Below are 12,425 nucleotides of genomic sequence, written 5' to 3' on the forward strand. Positions count from 1 at the left end.
TGGAACTACAAATTCCCCATATTATCTCCTGCAGCCTTCATGTGTTCCCTGTCAGTCCGCTGCCATTTTAAATCCCAATAACATGATATTCTATCCTCCGTCTAAACCGGACAACGGCGTGGCCCATCTCTCCCAAAGGTTAGCTATGGACATCGCCCCCGTGCAATTACCAGCTTTATGGCCCTAGCCGACCCTCAGGCCGAGGAGGGGGAATCAGCAATAAGATGGGGCTATATGATACCCCCTACCCGTGCGGAGACGTTACCCGCCTCCCGTAACACAGAAGGTGTACAACATGGCGACACACCGCGCAACGCTCAGTGTCAGATTGTTTGTGCGAGTATAGGAAAGCACGTGGCTCGTGAAACTCGGGGACGGGGGCAGGATTCCGCGCGACGAAGCGCAATCTATAATCTTCGTGTTGGTGTCAATTTGTCTTTAGCAGATGGTTCGACATTTTAACCGTTACACTTGGTTTTGTCATCGCTTGTTCCTCTGCCGGCGGAGAGACGTCAGAACACGCTTAAATAATATGTCCATTGAAAGCGTAATTACGACATATAGCTCCGACCATAATTTCTACCACATAATTGTTTATGATGGGCTGCACCGAAGTTCAACCCTGGTATTAAGATAACCGTAAAATTTCCCGGCCTCACAATGAGGGAAATTCGAAGGAGAAAATGAACCAAATCCCGGTTATCCACCAACCTCCGCTCCGATTTGTATCAAACCTTTAGCCACAACACGCTTGAACACAAGCCGAGCTCAGTTTCGCTGGATTTTTTTTTCAAAAAATACAATCGACGCTGGATCTGTTGGGGTGTACAATGGCACCAAATTATATCATGAATATTATGTCAGTTGCACTAATCTAAACAATTACCATATTCTTAACTCGGCAAGTTTTTTCTTGAACCACTTAGAGTTTTAACTGGAAAACAAGGAGTCCCGTTTAGATGACTGAGTCCATTCGTCACCGGTAATTGGGAGTTTGAGCGATTATTTTCGTTGGGCCTCATACTTGACAGACTTCTGTGTTTTTGTTCGAGATTTAATATTTAGGGTCATAAATTGTCCAAATCTGTTATTTCTGATGTGTAAGTCTAGTATGGATTTCAACGAGGTCGAGGAAAGTATGACAGACAATGTTCTGGGGGATAGGTGGAGAGGGATGGGGGAGTAGGGTCATAAACAATGTGATAGTATCCTATCCCACATTATTGGAATTCTTTTTTTTCTTTGGGAGGGAGGAGGGGGGGAGGGCGTGGTTTAATTTTGCTTGTTTGGTTTTTTTTTTTTTTTTTTTTGGTTTTTTTAATTTTGTTTTTGGTTTGTTTTTTTGTTTTTTTTATTCTATTTTAATTTATTTATTTCATTGGAGTTTACTCTATTTCTGTGAACAGCAAATCGTTAACAATTCTTTCTTCTTGTTGTTGCTTTTGCTTTTTTCATTCGGTTTATATGTGTATTTATGTTTTTATTTATTTATTATTTCATTTTTTTGTTGCTTGGAATTCTTATTGTTGAGTTGGGTGAATTTTCATAATTTATATCCTCCTTTAGATTTTGTAGAAGTGATGTGCAGTGTTGCTCTGATTGGATTTTCTGTTGGAGATGATGTTTGGTTGTTTTGAAGTTGTTTTGTTATGTTTTCATGCTATGATAACGTTAAGTTACCAAACCTTTCCGACTAATGCTTCCGTGTAAAATTATGAATACATTAAAGATGCGACGAATATATGTTTGACATCGTTTATCTCTTCGCAAATGCAGACCTTCATTAAACGTAAAAATATTTCTGGTAGATTAAATACATTTTCAATCTTAATTAAAAAACAAGGCATGACATGGTCCCCAATGGTACTGAGTGAGTTTTGTTTTACGCCCCATTCATCAATATGGCTTCGATCTGTAAATAATCGCGTCTGGACCAGACAATCCAGTGATAAACAGCATGAGCATCGATCTGCGATGCGATCTGAACACCCAATCCCGTTAGTCGCTTCTTACGACAGGCATGGTCGCCTTTCATGGCAAGCATGGGTTGCTGAGGGCCTATTCTACCCCGGACCTTCGCGAATCCGTAGTAATAATAATAGTAACAGTACGCGTATGTGGCGCTCATATCCAGGTACATGCTCACGGCGCTACGTACATGACTATTACCGTTCGTAGGAATTTATTGTACTGTGAAACTACTTGGGGAGCGAACAGTCATGCACAAAGACCTAAACACTCACACTGTCAACACATCCTCACGGGTACCCATTTTAGAACTGGGTGAACAAAGACAGTTTGGATCTAAGTATCATGTCCAAGGATACTAGGCATATTTGCTCACCTGGGGGCCCGAACCTAGGTGCATCCACCGGTGATCGAACCCGGGCCTTCAGCATGATAGGCAGACGCTGTACCATTGCACTATTGCTTTTACACAATTGCGTACGTCAAAACCAAAACGTCTTGAAAAAGTTACCTGGGCCCTTATTCTCGAAACGTTCGTAGCCCTAAGGATTCTTAACTTTGATCGTAGTCTATATGTTAAGAATGGGCATAAGAAGGTCGTAGGGTTACGAACGTTTCGAGAATAGCTAGCCTGCTTTAGGATGTTTTTCCATATGATTCAACCCTGGGGCTTATGTATGACAACACTGAATGTTTTGTTGTTTTTATTTTTTGTTTTGGTTTCTTTTTTCTTATGCTAACACCTGTTCAGCGAGTGAGTATGGTTCCAGCTTTTAGCCAGTGAGCCTGGTTATCCCAGTCTGTCAGTCAGTGTTGCTGAGAACTCTGCCACATCCTCGCGGGTCGAAACAAATGGAAGGGGCGGTGAGGTAACGTAATGGTTAAAGCGTTCGATTGTCAAACTGAAAACCCGGGTTCGATTTCCCACATGGGTGCAATGTGTGTAACCCATTTCTAGTGTCTCCCGTTATGGTATTGCTGGAATATTGCTTAAAGTGGAGTAAAGGCAGCAGTTTAAGTAGTAGTAGTAGTAGTGGTAGTAGTGGTAGTAGTGGTGGTGGTGGTGGTGATGGTAGTAGTAGTAGAGGTGGTGGTGGTAGTAGTAGTAGTAGTAGTAGTAGTGGTGTGGTGGTGGTGGTAGTAGTAGTAGTAGTAGTAGTAGTGGTGGTGGTGGTGGTGGTGGTGGTGGTAGTAGTAGTAGGAGCAGCAGCAGTAGTGGTAGTAGCAGTAGCAGCAGTAGTAGTAGTAGTAGCAGTAGTAGCAGCAGCAGTAGTGGTAGTAGCAGTAGCAGCAGTAGTAGTAGTAGTAGCAGCAGCAGTAGTAGCAGTAGCAGCAGCAGTAGTAGTAGTGACGGTAGTGGTAGTAAAAGCAGCAACGACAGAAACATCATCAGTAGTCGCAGCAGTAGCAGTATAGTAGCAGGATGAACATAGTAGCAGTGGTGGTGGTAGTAGTAACAGCAACAATAGAGAGGTAGCAGCAACAGCAGCAGTAGTAAATGTAAATGTAAATTCGATATTGGATACCACGGAGCACGTTTAATCCCTGACCCGTGTAACCCGCCATTAACCCCACCCTGCGTATCAACGGTGGTGTTCGACTGCACAACCAACAGGATATTTTACAGGTACAATTTATTATTCTTGCACGTGACAATCCATAAGGGTATCATTTTTCTCAGATGAACGATGAGGCAACAACATCATATGGACGCACATTTCTTCTCAGTTTACGCAGGTTTACGGTTTCAGGAGGTGGCGATAATGTCTGAGTCCGTCACTCTTTAAAACAGCTCCAGCGGTCTTACCATGCGCATCAGTTTGCTTTTCCTATTTTTTTTTTAATTTTCAAAACTAATGAAAGAAGCGTTTGATAGGGGCAATGCTATTCTTGCCGCGGTTGTACTTCTTTGGTGGTATGTGGTAGCTGGGCTGTTTGAGAGTCTGTTCCACCAAATTAAAAAATCACACAACCTCCGTACAACGCTACTAGAATGGCTTAGTGGTGAATTAATTTTCCCTGGTTCCATTTTAAATTCAAATTTTCAGGAATCTTATTATTGCTGCTCCAACTTGTCTTACAGTACATTGTGCGCAATATTTGATTTTAGATTCAGCATATTGTGTTCAAATAAAATACTGAAGTAATGGAATTATGCAGAGGTCTTTCAAGCCTGGGCTGTGGCACATGGTTGTAATCAACGGCATTGTATGGCTTACTGTTTGCTTTCCACCGCTGAAATTGTTGTTGGTTTTTTATAGACAGTCTCGCACGTGCAGTGGTGTAAAAAATGCCACTCAAGATCATTTAAGATCATAAGCCTGGTTGGGCCGGGGTGGCCTTATTTGTCGTGTGATCTTGATCTCGACAGTAAGTAGCAGAGAGGAGAGACGAGAGGGTGGGGCACGTGTGGGTACCGACCGGCTGGGCATGGGGACACTCACTTACAATACGGTTGCGTGACCAACAAATCAATCGCCTGTGCACCTCGACGGGGGTTCAGCTGGAAGAATTATACGTGCTAATTTCAAGACAGAAAGCGACAGTTCTCCTCTCCCAACTCTCTGCTTCTTTCTGTGTTTCACTCTGTTCGACCCTCTCTCCCCGACCCCCACCCAGGCCGGACCCCTCGACAGACACTCCCGATCTCCGTCCCCTCGACGACACCTTACTACAGAGCGCTACGGGACCAGTTATTTCACCCCTATTGTTACAGTTTTGCCCAACCGGTTAGTTCTTTGTTATTAAACTGAAACAATAACTACGATAACCCTTTAAAATGTGTCAGTCGGCTTGGAACTCGTTTAAGTCTGTCTTTGATTCTGTCTGCTCTCCGATCAGCAAGACTGACAAAGTGTCAATTAACCAAACAAACATTCAACCACACCAACAGCTGATTCGTCACGATAAGCTTATTTATTTGCAGTCTTCGACAAAACTGACAAAAACATGCTTAATTAAATTCAAACTCTGAAGAACGCATTAATGTCAATTTCCCTCTGCGAGCTTTAATCTAATCTTAAAATTAAAGTCACACCTGTTACAATATGTTTAATAAACTAGTGAAATTTTATTAACTTGCAGAAACTTATATGATTACATCACAAATTTTAACAGTAGTAATCCAATTTAATGTCTGTAACTAAACGCTAAGTTGATTAAAACCACGGCTACAAAAATAATACTGGGGGCAGGTTTGCAGGGTGGCTTAAAACACACTTAATCTGTAATATGTCTTGGATATTTTTTTTCGCTGCTCGGGTTGTTTTCAAGTTTTAGGGGTTTTTTTTGTCAAAGGTTATTTATCCGTGTGCTATTTTGCGGTTTTGTTGCTACACAATGTCATTGTATTCCTACAAGCCTCTGTCTGCGAAACCCTCTATCAGCTAGCCTGGGCTCTGGACAAGCTTTTATAGTCAAGCACGCATTACACAATAAATCCATGTATTTAATAATGACTTTTACAATATGAATGCGTTTTAATATATTTTAACAGCTGAGATTTTATAGGTCATATTTGAATTTATATTAAAAAGTAATTTACTTCCATGGAGACTGAAATTAATTATCATATGAAAGGTGAAAAAAAGAAACAAAAACTCGCCCAGGGACAATGGGGTGATTTTTTTTATACACCATCAAAGCCTCCAAGGGCAATTCATCGTGGGGGATGAACGTCGTAAAAACATGAAATTGGAAACTGTGGATGTTCTGTCGGCGAACTTTTCAGAATTTCGATCTACTCGTATTTTCTCTCTTAATTCATTTCATATCAACATTTTTGAAAAAGAAATACCACATACATGTAATTAACAATAACACGGACGAAAGACATACTTACACCCGTAATTTCAGTTGTTCGCGGGCACATTCTGACGCCGACGTGCGAAGTTTAGAGGCATGGAAACTCGTCAAAACCCGAGACAGATACCTGAGCACATTTCATTTGTTTCCATATAGTGAACAGCAAAAGAAACGCAACTCTGACTTTTCCTCAAGTTTTCAAACAGAAAACAAAACTGAACGTTCATTTCATTTTTTATGAGATTTCATTTTTTTCGAAAATTGCGTTTCTTTTGTTGTTCAGTATACATACATCACATTTATCATGATGTACGCGTGTTAACTCGCTGACTGGATTCATTATTGTAACACCCCAGTCACTCATGCATATTTGATCTCAAAATGTAAAATATTAAGTGTTTTATTGGCATCTTAGAATAATATTTATTTTAAATTTAGAAAAATGGAAAAGCAGGTTTCCTCTGACTTAATTATGTATCAGACTGTGACCGGCGACTTAAAATTACACTGGTCATATCATATCATACAGTTATCCCTCGCAATAACACTCTACGCGATATTGCGGATTCGGGAAACGGCGGGGTAATCCATAAAATTGTTGCCCAGCGGTCAGACCCCTAATTCACGTCATCGAAAATAGCACATCAACAAATCCGCTGTTGAGCTCTGGTTAATCACGTTGTAAAGAAGTGAAATTCAGTGCGGATTGCAATTAACAGTTTTATCGTACATATCTGGGTTTTGTTTTTCAGATGTTTAAAGTATGTAGGGTTTCTAAATAACAGACGAACGGCGAAACACCGTAAAACTTTGAAAAGACAATTTGATGATAAAGACATGCCACTGACAGTGGTTACTGTGATGCAACATCCGTCGTTCACGTGTGGTGCCCCCCAAAACCCACATATTATTTGATTAAATCCAATCCCATTTTCATTCATTACAACCGTTTACGGTAACAACGGAGAAACCATGTGTGAAGTGGCATCACCTCACTCCATACAACTTCCGTACAACGTACAGGTTACAACTTCCGCATGTACCGTGATAGCATTAAATTCACATTATTCTCACTGACCACGAAAAGATTACAGCGTTGTCATCCATGGACTCTAAGATCTGCGTTATTGGCTCTTTGAAGACATATTTGACAATTAATTGCCAACAGTTTGTATGTACATAGTTGCATTTTACCTATGTAAAATGCGTAACATGTATCCAGCCAGGTAGCCCAAAATGCTTAGCCTTGTATGTTAATTATTATGTTAAATGTGTTCGTAGAAAACATGCGTCATATTAATACGATAGCAACAGATAATATAATGTCTATATTAAAATAACTGCTTAAGATATAACTTATTGTGATAATGGAACAGAAATTCTCGGATGTTATAAATTTATGATTTCGTTTCTAATTGAATCACTGGTATATATATTGGACCAAAACATAGATGCACAGCTGATCGCTATTTTCGGCTCAGCATAACAGGAACAACTGACCTATCGTGCCTAGTGATGTTTGATTGCAAATTTCCTGTACATACTTCTATTTTCATTTACAAACATTTTTTGTCACCTCCAACGATGCGATATAGTTTTGATTTGTCACAATATACGAAATAGTAGCAGTTTTGTAACGTCCATGGAAAATACGTCTTTACTTGGCCGCGTTATGTAATAGTTACTTTTACGTGAAACACATCTGACTTCATTTTACTGTGACACCTGGCGTCATCATACTGATATCCGTCTTCTTTGTACTGTGATATCTGACTCCATTATACTGATATCTGACGTCATTCTACTGTGATATCTGGTTCCTTTACGCTGTGGTGTCTGATTTCATCATGCTGATATGGGTTTCACATTACTGTGATATCTACGTTCACTATGCTGATATCTGACTTCATTATAGTGATACCTCACTTAATTTTTATGATATCTGACTCTCTTATACTGTGACCTTAATACCCTGTGGTATCTAACTTCATTATACTGTGATATCTGACTTCAATTCACTAATATCTGACTTCATTTTACTTTGATGTCTGACTTCATTACGCTGTGATATCTGGCTTTCATCACACTGTGCTTACAAGCTGATATTTGACGTAGAAGTCGGAAGAACTCCGTTGGACTCAATTTTAAAGTAGTGTGGTTACACGTTTACAGTGTGTTGAAATTAAGGTTAACAGAAATGTTGTCAAATAAATGTGTTATACATACACACACACACACACACACACACACACACACACACACACATACATACATACATACATACATACATACATACATACATGGGCAAACAGTTTGTGTAACTTTCACCATTCCCATCACCCCACCACCCAACCACCCCACCACGTCCACTTCTAGCAACAAAGAAACACACAAAAACAAATAAAACAAAACAAAGCCCAGGCACGTGCAAGGACAATGAAGCTTATATTTATATCCATCATTTCAGGTGTTCACGAACACATTGTGACGTCGACGTGCGACATCTAACGTTTCCTGGCGTGGAAGATCGTCAAAACCCGAGACTGATACCTTAACACACTTCAACAATTCTGGTCAATTCCTCCATCACAACCGTGTCAAGAGCTAATGCTGCCCATTACCCTCAAAGAATTCTTTAAGCGTCACCACTACCCTAACTAGCGAGTAGGCGTGATGGACAAGTTGACCGCGGGTCAACCACTGACGTGTGACAGCCGACATTGTCCGCAGCACGTCACGTGACCCTCTGACCCACGTGTTCCGCACGCGCAGGGAGTTGCGTCAGGGGGAACAAAGCGTTGAATGTGACCCTTGGTAGGCATACCCTTTGATGTGGCAGGAGTCGTATGAAGCAGGCCGGTATTTAAAATAACTTACCGGAGAAAGTACATTTGTTTCCGACAGTCGTGTTCAGTCGCCGTTTAGACGATGATAAATGACCCCGTTTTATTTTTTTGTGTTTTAAACGGCGGTGGGGAGTTGACCCGAAGGCTATAAGCAGGGGTTACTAATTTAAATTGAGGGTTACTAATGCCAAGTAACAATCAGCATAGTGCTACAAATATTTCTATGTTCAGAGGGATTAACACACATGTTCCATCATGAGTGTGACTGGGAACTCCTTTATGTGCATTTCAGGAAACGTGACTATTATAAATGGTTTGTCTTAAAGGACAAACGCCTCTGTCATTATTTTTAGTTAAACTGATGAGTAAAAGAAACTGTACCTCTGACATGACATTATGTTATATCCCCCAAATTGCATTTACGGCGCTTGATCACGGTTCGAAAAATACTGTGCCACCCCATCTTCGTTGTTGAAACATGATGGAATACTGAGTAAGAATTGATCTCAAAATTGTACTTCTAAGGATGAGGTTTTATTAGGGATTGGGTGGTCGGGCTTTAGGCTGTGACTATGTGTCATAGTGTCATGGTGTCATGGTTTGTTACTCAATCTGTCTAGCATTGTTTGTCTGCACCAACAAGCATTAAAAGCTGCGGCGTTGAACACTCACTCACAATGTTAACTCACTTAATATCATCCTCGGTTATCTAGTGTATATTACCTCTGCCCTAGAGGCATTCGTCATAACTCATAGATTACTTTTCATCCCGGTTCAAGTGCCCCTGCGTTAATGGTGGCCACCGACTCTACTCTGAAGGGACCTGGTGGTCAGACTCGCTGACATGGTTGATGCACTGCCATCGAACCCCACTGCCATAGATCGATGCACGTGATAAGAGTCAGTGGGTTGTTTGATCCTGATTCGATCACTTAAAATTAATCGCAGCCAACAAACATAACGGCAAATAAAACTGTAATAAGTTGGAGACTGAAACGATGGAGGTGATGGTGTCACGTTCAAAACAAAAGCATGGTGACAGACTGGTCTTGGCTATTTGTTAAACAGAATTACCATAGATGCGTTTTACAGAAATATTGATGTACATGTAAAGTTCGTACACCTGGAGAATAAGCATTAAACTTCCTTTTCAGATATATGTTTTCGCTTTTTTTCCTTAAGCACTTTTTATCCAAGGCTCTCGTCCAATGAAACATTGTCATTTGATCAGATGCTTTATAACGATATCCAGATACAACAGAGTTACTGCAGTGTATATTTCCACGTACTGCACGTGCATTCCATGCAAGCGTGACATTTGGCTCTGACTTCAGTGAGATCGAAACCTGACATTGCATTGTCCCCATGGAATGCATCACCGTCTCAAAATCCCAGTCGCTCTCTAACATTTTATACCTCTCTATCAAAAAAACAGGAAGTGCTATGCTATGAAAGAACGGGACATGTTAAGATTTGAAAGAAAGGGAAAGTGTTCACCTAAAAATCCGAAGTGTTATACTATACATAACTGTTATGCTATGAAAGAAAGGGAAGTATAAAACTATGAAAGAAAGGGAAGTGTGAAAGTAAAAAGGGGAAGTGTTATGGTATTGATAAATATTATGCTATGAAAGAAAGGGAAGTCTAAAGGTAAAAAGGGAAGTGTTATGCTATATGCTATGAAAGAAAGGGAAGTCTAAAGGTAAAAAAGGGAACAGTTATGCTTTAGGTAAATGTTATGCTGTGAAAGAAAGGGAAGCATAAAATTATGAAAGAAAGGGAGACACCAGTTTAGACTTTCATCCTCCATCATTCTTCAAATGTAGACGTTTCTCTAAAGCTTTACTTCGATATCGACTAACACGGAGGTAAGAGCGTCAAGCTCCGGGGCAGAGTGTGGAATTATTGAAAGTCGGTTCTTATAAATAATGTAAACATGAAAGCGATGCATGCTTGCTTATTTACTTACTTCAATATGTGTATGATATACACTAAATGCATTATGCGACTTCAGAGCGTTTGTAGTTTTACGAGGCTTTTTCTACAATAATACCACGATTCCAGCATCCAATTCATTAGCACAAATACGCTGCTTTAAAAATCAAACTTTCCCGCACGTTCTAAATCGGGTCAAACCTCACGCTCACATACATGAAACTCACACACCAGTGTATATTCTCGTAAAAACTAAAATCAACAACAAAAAAGGGAAAAGCAGTTACTTCGAGAAGAATTTCGCACAAATCTGCTAATGAACCGAACACCGACACCCGTAAAAACACGGGTAAAAGAAATTCCATATTGTCCCCTGAAATCGGGACAATTTCCCCGCCCTGTTGGACACGAACTCATTACCCTTAAACTGTCGTCTTTTTAAGAAAAATCACTACCGTACAGGACCGAGTTAGCGTGAAAAATTACGTTTCCACACGGCCGATAATTATGTTTTACGTTTCACTTTGATAAAATCATTTTAGAAATGATTGTTGCATTGTCAGTGTTTCCGGGTGGGTAGAACCGCCATTAAACACACACTAGGCGAGGCCGCCGGGGATGACCTTGGGTCATAGTTTCTTGAGGTCACGGGTAGGCGTGTGTCGGTGGGTCACTCTCTAGACAGGGTGCAATTCCAGGCCGGAGAGATTATTTCTTAATGAGATTTCTCCATACATAAATCTTTGACTAAAGATTAATTGTCTTGCTTTGGTGTTTGGTGAGTGGAGTTATGGTGACGAAGGTTGCGAACTCGTCAAGGGCAGGTAACCCGTACTTGACAATCTAGACAAAACAATGTTCGAGCGTCTTTTGTCGCCGAAATTTCGAAGTACAGCAATAAAACGCCTTTGCTCAAGGAGACACCGGACAATTGGTAGGTATTGTCTTGGCTTTCAAGATAAGTGAACCATTTCTTGGTTTAACGCCTGAGGCTTTTGTGTCGTTTCACTGCACATCTGTCACACATTGGGGCAAAATGTTTGAAGTTTAAAAGATAGATTGATATGACGCACCCATAATTATAATAACCTATATTACAGGACGAAAATCATTCACAGCTCAGGTGTCAGTCATAATAAGAGACGCATTTGTGATTTTTTAACACAGCAAAAAAAAAATCAAAGAAAATTTTAAAAGTCATTCCAGAGTAATTACAACATTTGAACTTCCCTTTTCATGATTTTCTTCAAAAGCATCACAACTAATGCATTTGGAGACATTTTATGGCAACAAAGATACACCAGCAAATCAATTTAAGACGGAAATACATGTACTCACAGCGGCAAATCTTTCTATCAAGATCACTGTGGTGATCATGATTTGAACATTTCTATTTGTGTAATCACTTCTATACGAAGATATGGATTAGTAATTTAATTTAGTTCGCTGTATCAAAAACGTGTTTTCCGTGTTTTATTGATTTTTATTCAAACATTCATTTCGCTGCACACCCGGTTTGATTGCAATCTGCAGCAGCGTTTTTCCAGTATCTAAAGATAACAATCTACATGCATCCAATTTGTTAAGTCGAGTAATAATTTTAATTCCCGATCGTTATGAAATCAAACATGAAATGGCAGATGTGAAACATGATTTGCTGTTCACACCAGCTAGGGTCGAGCTTACTTAAAGTATGATCCAAGGGAGATAACTCGGAAACATCCGCAAACTCGTCGAACACTGTTTCTATTTATCTATGTACAGAGACGTTAATGGTATGGTAATTAATTTGGTTTGTGTAGAAATGTTTTCTTAATGGATGTTATATTATCTATATTCCTTTCTTGAGTAAATGAACAGACAATAGCAAGG

The sequence above is a fragment of the Haliotis asinina genome, chromosome 5 (assembly GCF_037392515.1).
Source record: "Haliotis asinina isolate JCU_RB_2024 chromosome 5, JCU_Hal_asi_v2, whole genome shotgun sequence".
In the NCBI taxonomy this organism is placed as follows: domain Eukaryota; kingdom Metazoa; phylum Mollusca; class Gastropoda; order Lepetellida; family Haliotidae; genus Haliotis; species Haliotis asinina.